We start from the raw sequence: 13,043 nt of genomic DNA, 5'->3' as shown, positions 1-13,043 counted from the left end.
GTGTCCCGAACTGTGTTTCTTATAAGAAACCCGCATTGTTGGGTCTGTTTCGGCTTTTTTTTTAATTCAAAAGTAAGACAATCGTTTCTTTCACTTGGTGAACCTAGAGCATAAAATTGAGGATATTATTGGGAGGCAATAACTGATCACATCATCAAAAACATTGTTTCTATTCAGTGCATTTTATTGTTCTGCCAGCGCAGGTGGGAATTGTACATGTTTTTCTCTTTTTGTTTCCTTCTGTCAGACCTCCTGAAGTATTTTTATAAAGTCAGGCTGGTGATAAAGCATTTCTTCAGCTTTTGACATATTTCTCTATTACTGATTGAAGAAAGCTTCTTGGTTAGCTGTTTCAGAACATGAGATGCTGTTCTATTCCCCACTGGCCCTAAGGTTCCTATTGAAAACCCTGTGGTAACCTAATGTGAGCTCACTTAAAGGTGCCAGGACACTTGTCTCTTGCAAATTTGGCATCTTCTTTCTTCTGTACCTTGAGACTTTTGTTAGGGTGTTTCAAGGTGAACGTCTTTGTTGATGCTGTCTGCTTGGGTTGCTAGTGTCTCTGTTCCATGAGGATCTATCTCTCTCTCGAGATTGGGGGGATGTTCAGCAATTGCGTTATTACTTTACTGTGGCCATTGGTCCTTTCTTCCCCCTTGGGAATTCCAAAGTTGGGAATTCTCTCACTTCAGAATGTCCCAAGGGCTTAATGCTTTCTTCACCTGATTTTATTTCTTTCTATTGATTTTTTTGTTGTTGTTGCTGATTTGGGTACTTGACAAGACATCTTCAAGTTGAAGCATTGTGTTCGTTTTGAAATTTTTAAGCCAACAAGGAAACGAAATCATTCATGTAGTTCTGCAATTTTAGCATCTGACACCTTTCATGCTTAGTCCCTTGCAATTGATATAAAGCACAATTTTTCCACAATCAACAGTTTATGCAGAGCCCAGCTGTTATTTTGTGTCAACACTGAGAATTGCAAGGTTTCATAAACATAAATAAATAGGATTAAATTTACTCCCTTGGGTTTAAAAATTAGAAACCAGAGCCTGGCCAGCAGGCCTGGGAGAGGCCACTCACCCACCAGCAGCCTCTGCAGTCCCCTCCATGCACTTCTGGCTCTGACTCCACACAGGTGTGCAGTGAGGTGCTCCTGAGGTACTGCTGGAACCAGGTGGGCTGGGGAGGGGACACAGGGGCCCGGCTGTAACCCCCAGGCCTGGGGACCTGGACTTGTGCTGTTTAGCTGCTCTGGGGAAGAAGGGCAGGGGCTGTGACTGCATAGGGCACCTGTGGGTGAGAGGGAGGGCTCTATGGATGGAGCAGGAGGCCACTGTCGCTCCCCTGTGGCAGGCGTCCCAGGAAGCAAACACTGCATGTGGAGGTGACATCCTCCCATTGCGTCTCTCTGAGTAGGGGGGTAGTCCTGGCTGTGCACAAGGCTAGAGAGGAGGTGCTCGCCATCCTTCTCTGCATTCTCTGAACCCTCAGCACAGGGAGGCTCCCTGCAGAGCCAAGGCCAGCTTGTTATCTGCAGCCTTGGGAGCTGTGTCTACATCCTCCCTGGTGGCACTGGTTGTCATCAGCGCTGCCTTCAAGGCCACCACTGGCTTTGTGACATGGGTCCTGGGTGCATCATGAGGCCAGGGCTGTGCCTTCTGCAGGAATGTTGGCAGCATCCAGGGGTCTGCAGCTGTCCCCAAAGACCACCCGCCTCTCTGACACACCCACCTCCCCAATGCTTCCCCTCCCCAGCCCATCCTTATCTACACAGTTTACCCCACACACCCTCTGGGAGTGGAGTCTTAAGGCATGATGCATTGCATGCACTTGTCTGGTTCTCAACCACCCAGCCTGTGAGGTGATGACATATAGGCCCAAATCGGGGCCATCATGGGGAGGACTGACACAATGACCACACACAACAACCTGCCCTGTACCGTGTGTCTCCCCATTGGAAGGCTAGGCTTTCATCTCCTCAGCCACGTGTTCCCAGTGCCTGTGAATGACCTAGGACACAGCTTTTGGTAAAATCTCCTATTTTATTTTTGTGGCCATTGTTAAAGGGATGTTTTGGAAAGCCTGTTTTCCAGCCATAAGCTGCTCTCCACGCTTTGAAATCCCACTCGGAGCATCAAGTCTCATCCCTTGTTTCTCCCATGCAGCAGCGCACCTGTTTGACCTTGCTGCTTCTATGGATGAGTCTTCCACAGGGGCTTCTCACCTAGTACACCCGGGGCGGGGTCAAAGAATCCCATTCTAGCAAGTTCCAGGTTAAGGTTCTGCTGCTTATCAGCTATGAATAGGTTTTATATTTCTAAAGGATTGTAAAATTGTTTTTAAAGATTTATTTATTTTTATTGCAAAGGCAGATGTATATAGAGGAGGAGAAACAGAGGGGAAGATATTCCATCTACTCACTCACTCCCAGTGGCTGAAATGGCTGAAGCAGAACTGATCCGAAGCCAGGAGCCCGGAACTGCCTCCAAGCTTCCCATACGGGTGCTGGGTCCCAGGGTTTTGGGCCGTCCTCAACAGCTTTCCCAGGCCACAAACACGGAGCTGGATGGGAAGCAGAGCCGTTAGGATTAGAACCAGCGCCCATGTGGAATCCCAGCACTTTCAAGACAAGGACTTTAGCTGCTAGTCTATCACGCAGGGCCCAGGATTGCAAAAAAAAAAAAAAACAAAAATGGTTTTTAAACAGGAATGGGAAATTGTGAGTGTTCAGGGTCTAAAATCTTTACAGAAAACTTGACCTGTGCATGCACCCCTGCTGCCCACAGCAGAGCTCTAAGCAGACTGTGGCCTGGAGTCCCACACATTGAGACTCATTTGCTGATCCAGGGTGAATCTTTGGAACCACTGTGGTTTAAATGCTCCTCCTACATGCTGGTGTGAGACCAGGCAGGCTCCCAATCACTGCCCTGAGAAAATGCTCTGCTCAGCCAACCCAGAGAGTTGGGGATGAGCCCCAACACAGCCCAGCTCTCCTGTCTGCAAGTTATCAAAACCCATGTGTCCATCAATAAGTCCTCCCCTGCCCTCCTCTCCCAAGTGAACATTAAGGCACACTGGGTTCTACATCCATGGCCAAACATGCAACCACAAAGACATGGTCAAGTTTACCTGGGCAAGATGGGCCACACAGAGGGGGACCAGAGGAGGAAGTGGCAGGTTGGAGCTTCCTGGGGGGTGGGAGGCAGGTGACAGGTACAGGGTGCGAGCTGTTGGTGCCAAGATGCTTGGAGAACATATTGGAAGCACATCAGTCCCTTCACCACCTCCAGCTTCTTGGCCTCCCAAGCTTATGGAACACCAGGTGTTCCTCCCACACCTGCCTGGCTCCCACCCCCAGCTGATTCCTCCTCTGCCCAGGAGGACGGCTTGTGAGAGCCTGATCTCACACAGGGACTCCTAGGGTTCCAGCTCAGACCTTCTGGAAAGGGCCATGTGTGTCTCCTACCTGTGTTCTCCACAGCACGCCTGAAGCCACAGACATGGCAGATGTTCCACACCCACAGACACATGTCCTCCTTCGCCTCAGCCACCAGGTAAAAGGTGCGCTCCCTGATCCTGATGTCGGACACAAAACTCTTTGGCAGATCTTCCTGTCGAAGCTCACGCCCGCATCCACCTGCTCACAGTGGCACAGGCTGATGATGCGCAGTGGCTTCTTGGAGCGGGCATTCTTGTAGTATTCCAGAAACCCTGGGTCGCTGCTCTCCTGGCTGCTCTGCAAGACAAACCAGCACTTCCTCCAGGCCTGTGTCCAGGATTTTGTCTAGACCTACTGTTACTCTGAAATGTGTCCTGCAAAGAAGAGGAAGTAGAACAGCTAAGTCCCTTGAAATAAAGATGGAGAAAGGGGAAGAGGGAGCCGACCATATTTCTAATCCCATAGCTGCAGCTGTCAAGGCAATGTGACCTGGGCAGAGACAGGGAAACATGCAACAGTGGACTGAAACACAGAACTCATTCGTTCCTCCACACAAATATGGCCATATGATTATTTTGTGCAATGTTGGTGCTGTACAAACTGAGCACCCATTGGGGAAAATAAAAAGGAAACAAAGAACCCAGTATAATTCTATCTTACATTAAAACTAATGTAGTGGCCAGTGCAACGGCTCAACTGGATGATCCTCTGCCTGCAAGTGCTGACATGCCATATGGGTGCTGGTTCCTATCCTGGCTGCTCCATGTTCAAGCCAGCTCGCTGCTTGTGGCCTGAGTAAGCAGTGGAGGATGGCTCAAGGCCTTGGAACCCTGCACCTGTATGGGAGACCCGGAGGAAGATCCTGGCTCCTGGCCTCAGATTGGCTCAGCTCTGGCTGTTGAGCCACTGGGAGAGTGAACCAGCAGTCAGAACATCTTTCTCTCTCCTTCTCTCTATAAATCTGCCTTTCTAGCAAAATAAATAAAGCTTTAAAAAGAAAAATAAAATGAAACGGTGCAAAGAAATCATATACTCAGAGACAAATACAGAGATACGGTTTGGGAGAAGCCAGGAGAAAAGCTTGAGACTTTGGTCTGCAAAGCATCCTCTTAGGTTGCCTCAGGAGTGTACAATCTATGAAGCAAACAAGTAGATCTCATGAAAATGAAACACGTTTGCTCTGTGAGAGAACCAGTTACCTGGATGAAGACTGGGAGAAAATACTTCTAATCACATATTGAACAAAGAACTACTGTACTGATCATGTGCTCCTGAACAACAAAAATGAACAGGAGACTTCTGAGCAAAGAGGACACACGCTTGGAAATCATTTCTCTCTCTTTTGAAAAGATTATCTTTTTGTTGGAAAGTCAGTTATATAGAGAGGAGGAGAGACAGAGAGGATGATCTTCCATCTGATGATTCACTCCCCAAGTGGGTACAACAGCAGGAGCCGAGCTGATCCAAAGCCAGGAGCCAGGAACTTATTCCAGGTCTCCCATGCAGGTGCAGGGTCCCAAGGCTTTGGGCCATCCTCATCTGTTTTCTCAGGCCACAAGCATGGAGCTGGATGGAAAGCAGGGCTGTGGAGATGCGAACCGACACCTATATGGGATCCCGGCTTTTGCAAGGCGAGATCTTTTAGCGACTAGGCTACCATGCTGGGCCTGGAAATCATCATTTTCAAATATGATCAGCTGAGTTGGCACAATGGCACCAGCATCCCCATGGGCCCTGAGTGGTCTTGGCCACTCTACTTCTGATCCAGCCCCCTGCTTGTGCCTTGGGAAAGCAGCAGCCCATAGCCTTGGGACCCTGTATCCACATGGGAGACCCAGAAGAAGCTCCTAGCTCCTGGTTTTGGAGTGACTTAAGTGGCTACTTGGATAATGTACCAGCAAATGGAAGATCTCTTTCCAGGCTCTCTACATCTCTCTCTCTGTAATTTTTCTAAGTAAAATCTATCTAGGTAGCTGTATATAAGTATATGTGTGTGTGTGTGTGTGTGTGATTTATGTGTATATATATACATATTGAAAATGGTAGTGGTGGGCCTGAAGCAGTAGCCTAGTGGCTCAAGTCCTTGCCTTGCACGAGCTGGGATACTGAAGGAGTGCTGGTTTGCATCCCAGCGACCTCTCTTCCCACCCGGCTCTCTGCTTGTGGCCTGAGAAAGCAGTCAAGAATGGCCAAAGCCTTGGAACTCTGCACCCACATGGGAGACCCAGAAGAAGCTCCTGGCTCCTGGCTTTGGATCAGCTCCACTCCAGCCATTGAGTCTACTTGGGGAGTGAACCAGCAGATGGTAGATCTTTTCTCTGTCTCTCCTCCTCTCTGTATATCTGACATTCCAATAAAAATAAAATAAACTTTTTAAAAAATGGTAGTGGGTGTGACTGGAGCACAAAAGAAGAAATTCACTGCTGGTGGACATCTCTACCTCGCCTGCATCACGCTCAGCATCCCACTTGTGATACTGTGTTAGCTGTGCAGGAGAGACCCACCCAGTGAAAACTGGGTGCTAAAGGGAACACAGATGTCCCATTACTGTTTATTATAACCAGGTATTCCTCTAAAATTGTCTAAAACCAAAATAAATAATAATCCCAGGCAAGCAACTTTGCCTCTCATAGAGGATTACAATAAGCAGCAAAGGACTAAGGGGAGTGGCCGGCTATTCAAGTCACATGTAGGAGCGATGCGAGTGGGAGAAGGAAGGGTCCAGCCACAGGTGACAGCACTGATGCCATCTGCTGTCCCAGGGACATGTCCCGGACTGCAAGGGCAGTGGATGGTTCCCTGGGACCATAAACACATTTACAGCAGGAATAAGGTGGGATGGAACATGAATGGACCATAAGAGCAGGCTTCCCAACAGGAAGGACGACAAGGGTGCAGGTAGAGAGAGCCCACCAATGGCAGGCTCAGGACAGCAGCCAGGCTTCCCTGGGCTCTGGGAAGGAGGCAAAGGTGCGGCTCCCGCCTGGACTGAGGACTCCAGCCCCCGTGAGGTCAGTGCCTGGACCACAGTCAGTAAGATGGACAGCTTCTTGGTTCAGACTCGTTTCTTTCTTTTTTTTTTTTTTTTGTTAAAGATTTATTTTATTGGGCCCGGCACGGTGGCCCAGTGGTTAAAGGTCCTCGCCTTGCACGCCCGGGATCCCATATGGGCGCTGGTTCTATCCCGGCAGCCCAGCTTCCCTTCCAGCTCCCTGCCTGTGGCCCAGGAGAGCAGTCGAGGTCAGCCCAAAGCTTTGGGACCCTGCACCTGCATGGGAGACCCGGAAGAGACTCCTGGCTTCGGCTTGGCATAGCATCGGCCGTTGCGCTCACTTGGGGACTGAATCATCGGACGGAAAATAATAAATAAAAAAATAATAAAAATAAATCCTTGTATGGGAGGGATGGGGGGAATCCCCAGTGCCTATAAAACTGTATCACATAATACAATGTTAACAACAATAAAAAAAAATCTTTTAAAAAAAAGATTTATTTTTATTGGAAAGGCGGATATACAGAGAGGAAAGACAGAGAGGAAGATCTTCCATCTGATAGGGGAGCTTCTTATAAAACATCTCATAAACCCAGTTTTCAGGGACAGGCCATGCTTGTCTTTTGCTCTGCCAGCTGTTGCATGGCTCAGCACCTCAGCCACAGCACTGGATTGGCCCATATTCTTGCAGAACCTCGAGGTGTAGGTTTTTTGAGAAGACCCTGACTCCTTACTTAGAATTGCATGGAAACAGAGAAGCTTGAATTGGAGGCAGGAGGGTCGTCATTAATTAGGTCTCCTAAAATGTCTTGGTTCTCCAAACTGGCCAGGTGGTGGTGGGGGGGGCTCCACTCCTACTCTTTCTCTATCTTTCTGTTATTGGGAAAGGGAAATGTGGCCTGGGGGTGGACTGCAATATCCCTGTGCTTGGAAACTTTGTAACAAACAGGTGGGCCTCAGCCAATGACATCAGCCCAGACTCTCTGCATGGCAGACAGCTAAAAGTTTCCAGGAAGACAATTTTTGTAGCCAGTGAAGCTGTTTTTGTTCCTCCCTTCTCTTTGTTTTCCTTCAACAGTGTGCTGAGGTTTTTGAGCTGTGGCTTTTTCCTTCTTAACAAACTGCCTCATTCAACTTGTCTAAGTTGTTTTTCTATTTTCACACTAACTTGATACTACAAATGTGTTTTCATTTTGTGTCGAATTGATTTACACCTAAAGGAATCTAATAACATTTTGGTTGAAATAATATTTCCTATATACATTGACAAATCTTATGCTTTTTAAAGATGTTGTCCTTAAGTCACTACCAAGCAAAGGCTTATTTTGGTGCAGCAAGGTTAGTTAGCATTTGAGATATCTGCATCCCATCTCAAGAGTGCAATTGGAGTCCTGGGTACTCTACATTTTTTAAAAAGAAGTATTTATTTCTTTTGATTGGAAAGACAGAATTACAGAGAGAAGGAGAGACAGAAAAATACCTACCTGCTGGGACACTCCCCAAGTGGCCACAACAGCTGGAGCTGTGCTGATTCAAAGGCAGGAGCCAGGAGCATCTTCCAGGTCTCCCATGTGGCTGCAGGGTCCCAAGGCTTTGGTCTGTCCTCCAAGCAGGAAGCTGGAAGGGAAGTGGAGCAGCCAGGATGCAAACGGGTACACACATGGGATGCTGGTGCAAAGTAAGGACTTTAGCCATTAGGCTACTGCACTGGGCACTGGGCACACTCCTTTTGATCCAGCTTCTTGCTAAGGCATCCTGGGAGGCAATGGATGATGGTTCAGGTGCTTGGACCCCTGTAACCTCTGTGGGAAATTCAGAGGGACTTCCAGGTTCCTGGCTTTGGTTACGCCCACTCTGGGGAATTAATCAGCAAACAGGAGTTACCTTTCTCATTTTCAAGTCAGTGAAAGTAATAAATATTATCAGTTAATCCTTAATTTTTACAAAGAATGTATGAATTTAAAGACCGACATGCATACATACATTTCAATGAATGAATATTATGTGCTGATCTAATGCAAATTGTGTAAGATCTAGACTTGCAAGGTGCTTTTTGAATTTTCACAGGGAAAACAGCCTTAAAATTCTGAAATGCAGAAAACAGATGCTTGCATGCATTCCAGTTTTGGTTTTTGGTTTTGTAGACTTACATAGTGTCATTCTAGTAAGATTTGTATAAGATCATTGACGGCATTAACTTTAAACAATTGTTCTTTCCAGTCACTTGTTATATACTCCGTTGATAGTTTTTGAGAAATCTTTGAAAGTTCGACCGCATTAAAGCAGAATCCCATGGGAAGCTGCTTAGGCTCGGACTGTGTCCTTGCTGTGGGTGGGGTTTGTGTCCACTCTAGGTGGAAGCTCCCTTTGGACTGAGCAGTAGGTTAAGGCCGGCACTAACACACATTTGTCTGTTTCTTTTGTTTCTTCTGTTTGGTTTTGTTTTTTGATTTTTTAGTAAGAAGATAAAATAGTGAGACTGGCTTGGCAGTTCAACAAGCTAAATCTCTGCCTTCAAGTGCCAGCATCCCACATGAGGACTGGTTCAGATCCCAGCTGCTCCACTTCCCATCCAGCTCCCTGCTTGAGGCCTGGGAAAGCTTACCCTTTTATCAGCCATTAAGGACCACAAACAGCAGGCAGGCGAATAGCAACTTCAACTAGAGAAGTGCAGACACACAAGAAAGGAGCGGGGTGAAGTGGCCTGGCTTTTGGTGCAGCTCCCCTGGGACACCAGCATCCCAGGTTTGTGCAGGGGGTTCAGTCCCAGCTGCCCTGTGGTTCCCGAATGGCTCAAAGATCAGGGCTGGACCAGGCCCAAGTCAGGAACTTCATCAGGGTCTGCCTTGAGGGTGGTAGGGCCCAAGCACTGGGGCCGTCTTCCAGCTGCTTTGGAAAGATTCTTTTGTTTTTTTGTTTAAATTCATCTTACCTGAGGACATTGTTCATTGCTGCAATGAGATACTCCATGCATTTGGATTTCCTTAGTTGCAATGATTCATTTGTGTGGATCCCTAAGGAGCGTGTTAGCAGTGAGGATGATGGTTTCATGCCAAAGTAACTCCTTGAGATTTTCTTTTTCAAATTCAAGTCAACTTATCCTAACTTCTCTATTTCATATTACGCTCTCATCTAATCATACATGAAGTATGGGTAGTCTGCCACTATGCCAACTTTTTCCTGTTCAAGTTGGTTTAAGGTCTCCTAATGTATCATCATCTAACTGCAAGTCTCATCTTTTCTTCAAGCCAGGACACCTCCGACTACTTGAGAACACACGTGTGATGGTGAAACTTCTGCTTTTCTGAAAGAACTCGGAGGAGACCTGATAGAGGAGCTTGGGGAACATCTCTGTCAGGACACAGTCCCTGCAGGTAAAGCACAAGAACCAGGGCAGGGAGCAGCCCAGCCCAGGCCCGATTACAGTACCCACCAGTATACCTGTGGCTCAGATATGGGGGCAGGCCAGGCTGGACCCGTTCTTGGCACCCACTGGCAGAGCTGAGAACCAGGATAGGGTGTAGGACAGGCCTAGTCGGGCTGTAACAGCAGCCAGTTCACATTTAGGATTGTGACTGAGGGCTGGCTAGGCTAGGCTAGGCTGCAGTTCCCACCAGCATGAAGTAGAATTAGGCACAAAACATGCCAGGCCAGGCTGCAGCATCAACTGACAAATGCCAAGGTGAGGCAGATCATGCCATATCGGGCTGCAGCACCCGCCAGTGCATGTGAGACCAGGGAGATGTGGGTTAGCGTGATAGGGTGGCAGCAGGGGTTTGTACTGGTGGGAGTGAGAACTGGGACTGAGGGCAGACCAGGCCAGACCAATACCCATAGGGCTGCATGTGAGCTGGGAAAGGCAGCAAGGCCAGGTGACTATAAACACTGTGCATGCAGGAGCCAGAAGAAGTGCAGGCTGCCCAGGCTTTGCCACAGTGTCAGGGCTGGCAAATGCTGGGACTAGGGGCAACTCCTGTCAAGCTAGACTGCAGAACCACCAGGAGAGTGCAGGATCTCCCAGTAGGGAAACTGTGGGCTCCTCTCTAATGAGCTGCGACTCCCACAGGTAAGCATGAAAAGCAGGGCTGCAGGTGGGACTGTCTGGCCAAGCAGTGGCATCTACTGGGATGAGTGTGGGCTGATAACAGTGTTTGTTGGGTTGAACTAGGCTAAAACGCCCATTGATGTATACAAGAGTTGAATGGGATGTGTGTCAGACAGGACCAGTCTGTTGCACATAGTGAGAAGTACATTGATGGTGATTTTGGGGGGTCACTCTGACTAGGCTACAGTTCCTGCTGGTATGTTTGAGGATCAAATGTGTAGTGGGCTGGGTTGGGCTGGATGAAGCATCCATTTGTTTGTGTAAGAGATGGGCTTGACACAGAACTGACCCAGCACAGGCTAATGTGTTGTCAGACTAAGCCAGACCCTGTACACAGAGTCAGGTCTGGGTTCAGCAGAGATGAAGTCTCTGTGGGATTCACCCAACTGAACCACTGCACTCAGAATTCCAACCGTGTGTTGAATCCTAGGACCAGTGGACTGACTGTGGAGTGCAAGTATCAGAAGTGGGCTTCCACAATAGCTAAGGCAGAGTAGTGGATGGCATACCCAGGTGCATATGGAGGATATGCCAGTCCACTGGGAAGTGCAGTGGACATCTGCTATCACAGCAGAGGAAGGAGGGCAAAGCAAACTGTACAACTAGCCCAGCCAAGTGTTGACAGCATATATCTGGGCGAATGGAAACTCTAAGGTGGACTGTGTCAGCCAATGGTCCTTGGATGGATTTTCTCATCCTTGAAGTAACAATACTGACAGCATTTCAGAACTATTAAAGTTACTTGAGCAGAACCTGCAGAGCATGCTTCCCATTGCGACCCTGGTATGATATTGGGTGGCCATTCCCCACCCCAGGTATTGAGGCAGTTGGAAGCCGAGTGCAGCTTCTCTTCTCATCTCCTCCCTTGCCCCCAGAGACAGGAGGAAGAAAAGGAAACTTGGAAACAATGATCTCACCCACTTTCCCCTAACCCTCAATCCTTCCCACCCCCAATCAACCATGTAACATCATCATTTTTAAAAAATGTGATTTAGGGAGCTAGCACTTAACATAGTGGCTAACATAGTGACCTCCTTCCAACATCAGAGTGACTGTTTGCTTGCTGGCTTCATCTCTTGAGTCAGACTTGCTGCCAGTGCAGACCCAGGGACAGAGGGATGATACTTGGGTTTTCCCTTTCTTTCTTTCTTGCTTGCTTGCTTGCTTCTTTGCCATTGTTTTCATTTTGTTGTTGGGTATCTTCAGGTTTTTCTTCAGTGTTTTCTTAATTTTCGTTGCAAATCTTTTCATCCTTAAATTTGTGCCAGGGTGTATATGTATGTATGTATTCTTTGAATGTATTTTTGAAAGAAATTATTTTTACTTGGAAAGGCAGAGTTACATAGAGTTTCCATTCCAAATGGCTGCAGTGGCCAGAGCTGGGCCATTGTGAAGCTGGGAGCTAGGAACTCCTTCCTCGTCTCCCACATGGGTGCAGGTTTCCAAGGACTTGGGCCATTCTCCACTGCTTTCTCAGTCACTGGGTTGGGAAGTGAAGCAGCCAGGACATGAGCCAGTGCCCATATGGGATGCCAGTGCTGCAGCAGAGGATCAGCCTGCTTCACTGCTCCCGCCCCTGTGTGTATTTCTGTAGCTACTGTGACTGGGATTGTTCTCATCAAGTTCTTTCTCAGCCCAGAACCTGTTGGCCTATCAAAATACTACTGGAGTAATTCAAAACAGTTTGACAAGAACTGGTATTAGCTGTTTCTTGGAGGTTTGGGAGAAGTCATTAGTGAAGGCATTTGGTCCTGAACTATTGCATTACCAGTTATTTGTTCAAGTGTTCTATGTGTTTGTGACTCCAATTTAGGCAAATTGCGTGTTCCTGTAGATTTATCAGTTTCTTTCAAATTTCCTGATTTGTGGGTATATGTTCATAATAGTTCTGACTGATTCTATTTCTGTAGCAACCATTGTTTTCTCTTTTGTGTCTCATTGAAGTGACTTTTTAAAAAAAGATTAATTGTATTTATTTGAAATGAAGAGTGACAGAGAGAGTGGCCAAGATGAAGAGATCTTCCATCCCATCTACTTGTTAACTCTCCCAATGGCTTAAAAGCTGAGCCTGGCCAGACCTAAGACAGGAGCCAGTCTTTTTTTTTTTTTTTTTAATTTAATTTTATTTTTTTTATAAAATTTATTTTGACATTCTTTACATACTTGGTTAGAGTAAGAAGGTTCAAGGGCTACAGGAAAGTGGATAATACTAGTATGTTTTCCATATTGTTACCTTCATGTTTAAAAGGGGGGTATTAAGGGAGAGGGCCCACCCAATTTCCCACCCTCCCCAAGTCCCGGGTGTAGGGCATGCTCTGAGGTTCTTGCTCAAGTGGTTTTGATATTGCAACAGTTATGAATCGCTGTCAATCTTGCCACTCCAAGCACTATGAGGTCTTTGAAAAATCCACTGATTGACATAGTCCATCATAGCTGAGATGGTTGGTTGACCTGTTCTGTCTTCTCTCTTTTCTTCGTTAGGGTTCTGAGTCCAGCATTTAGAT

Source organism: Ochotona curzoniae, unplaced genomic scaffold (genome assembly GCF_017591425.1).
Source record: "Ochotona curzoniae isolate NIBS_2020 unplaced genomic scaffold, NIBS_Ocur_1.0 patch16, whole genome shotgun sequence".
Classification (NCBI taxonomy): Eukaryota; Metazoa; Chordata; class Mammalia; order Lagomorpha; family Ochotonidae; genus Ochotona; species Ochotona curzoniae.
The sequence above is the reverse complement of the archived record's forward strand: the minus strand, read 5'-3'. Positions refer to the sequence as shown.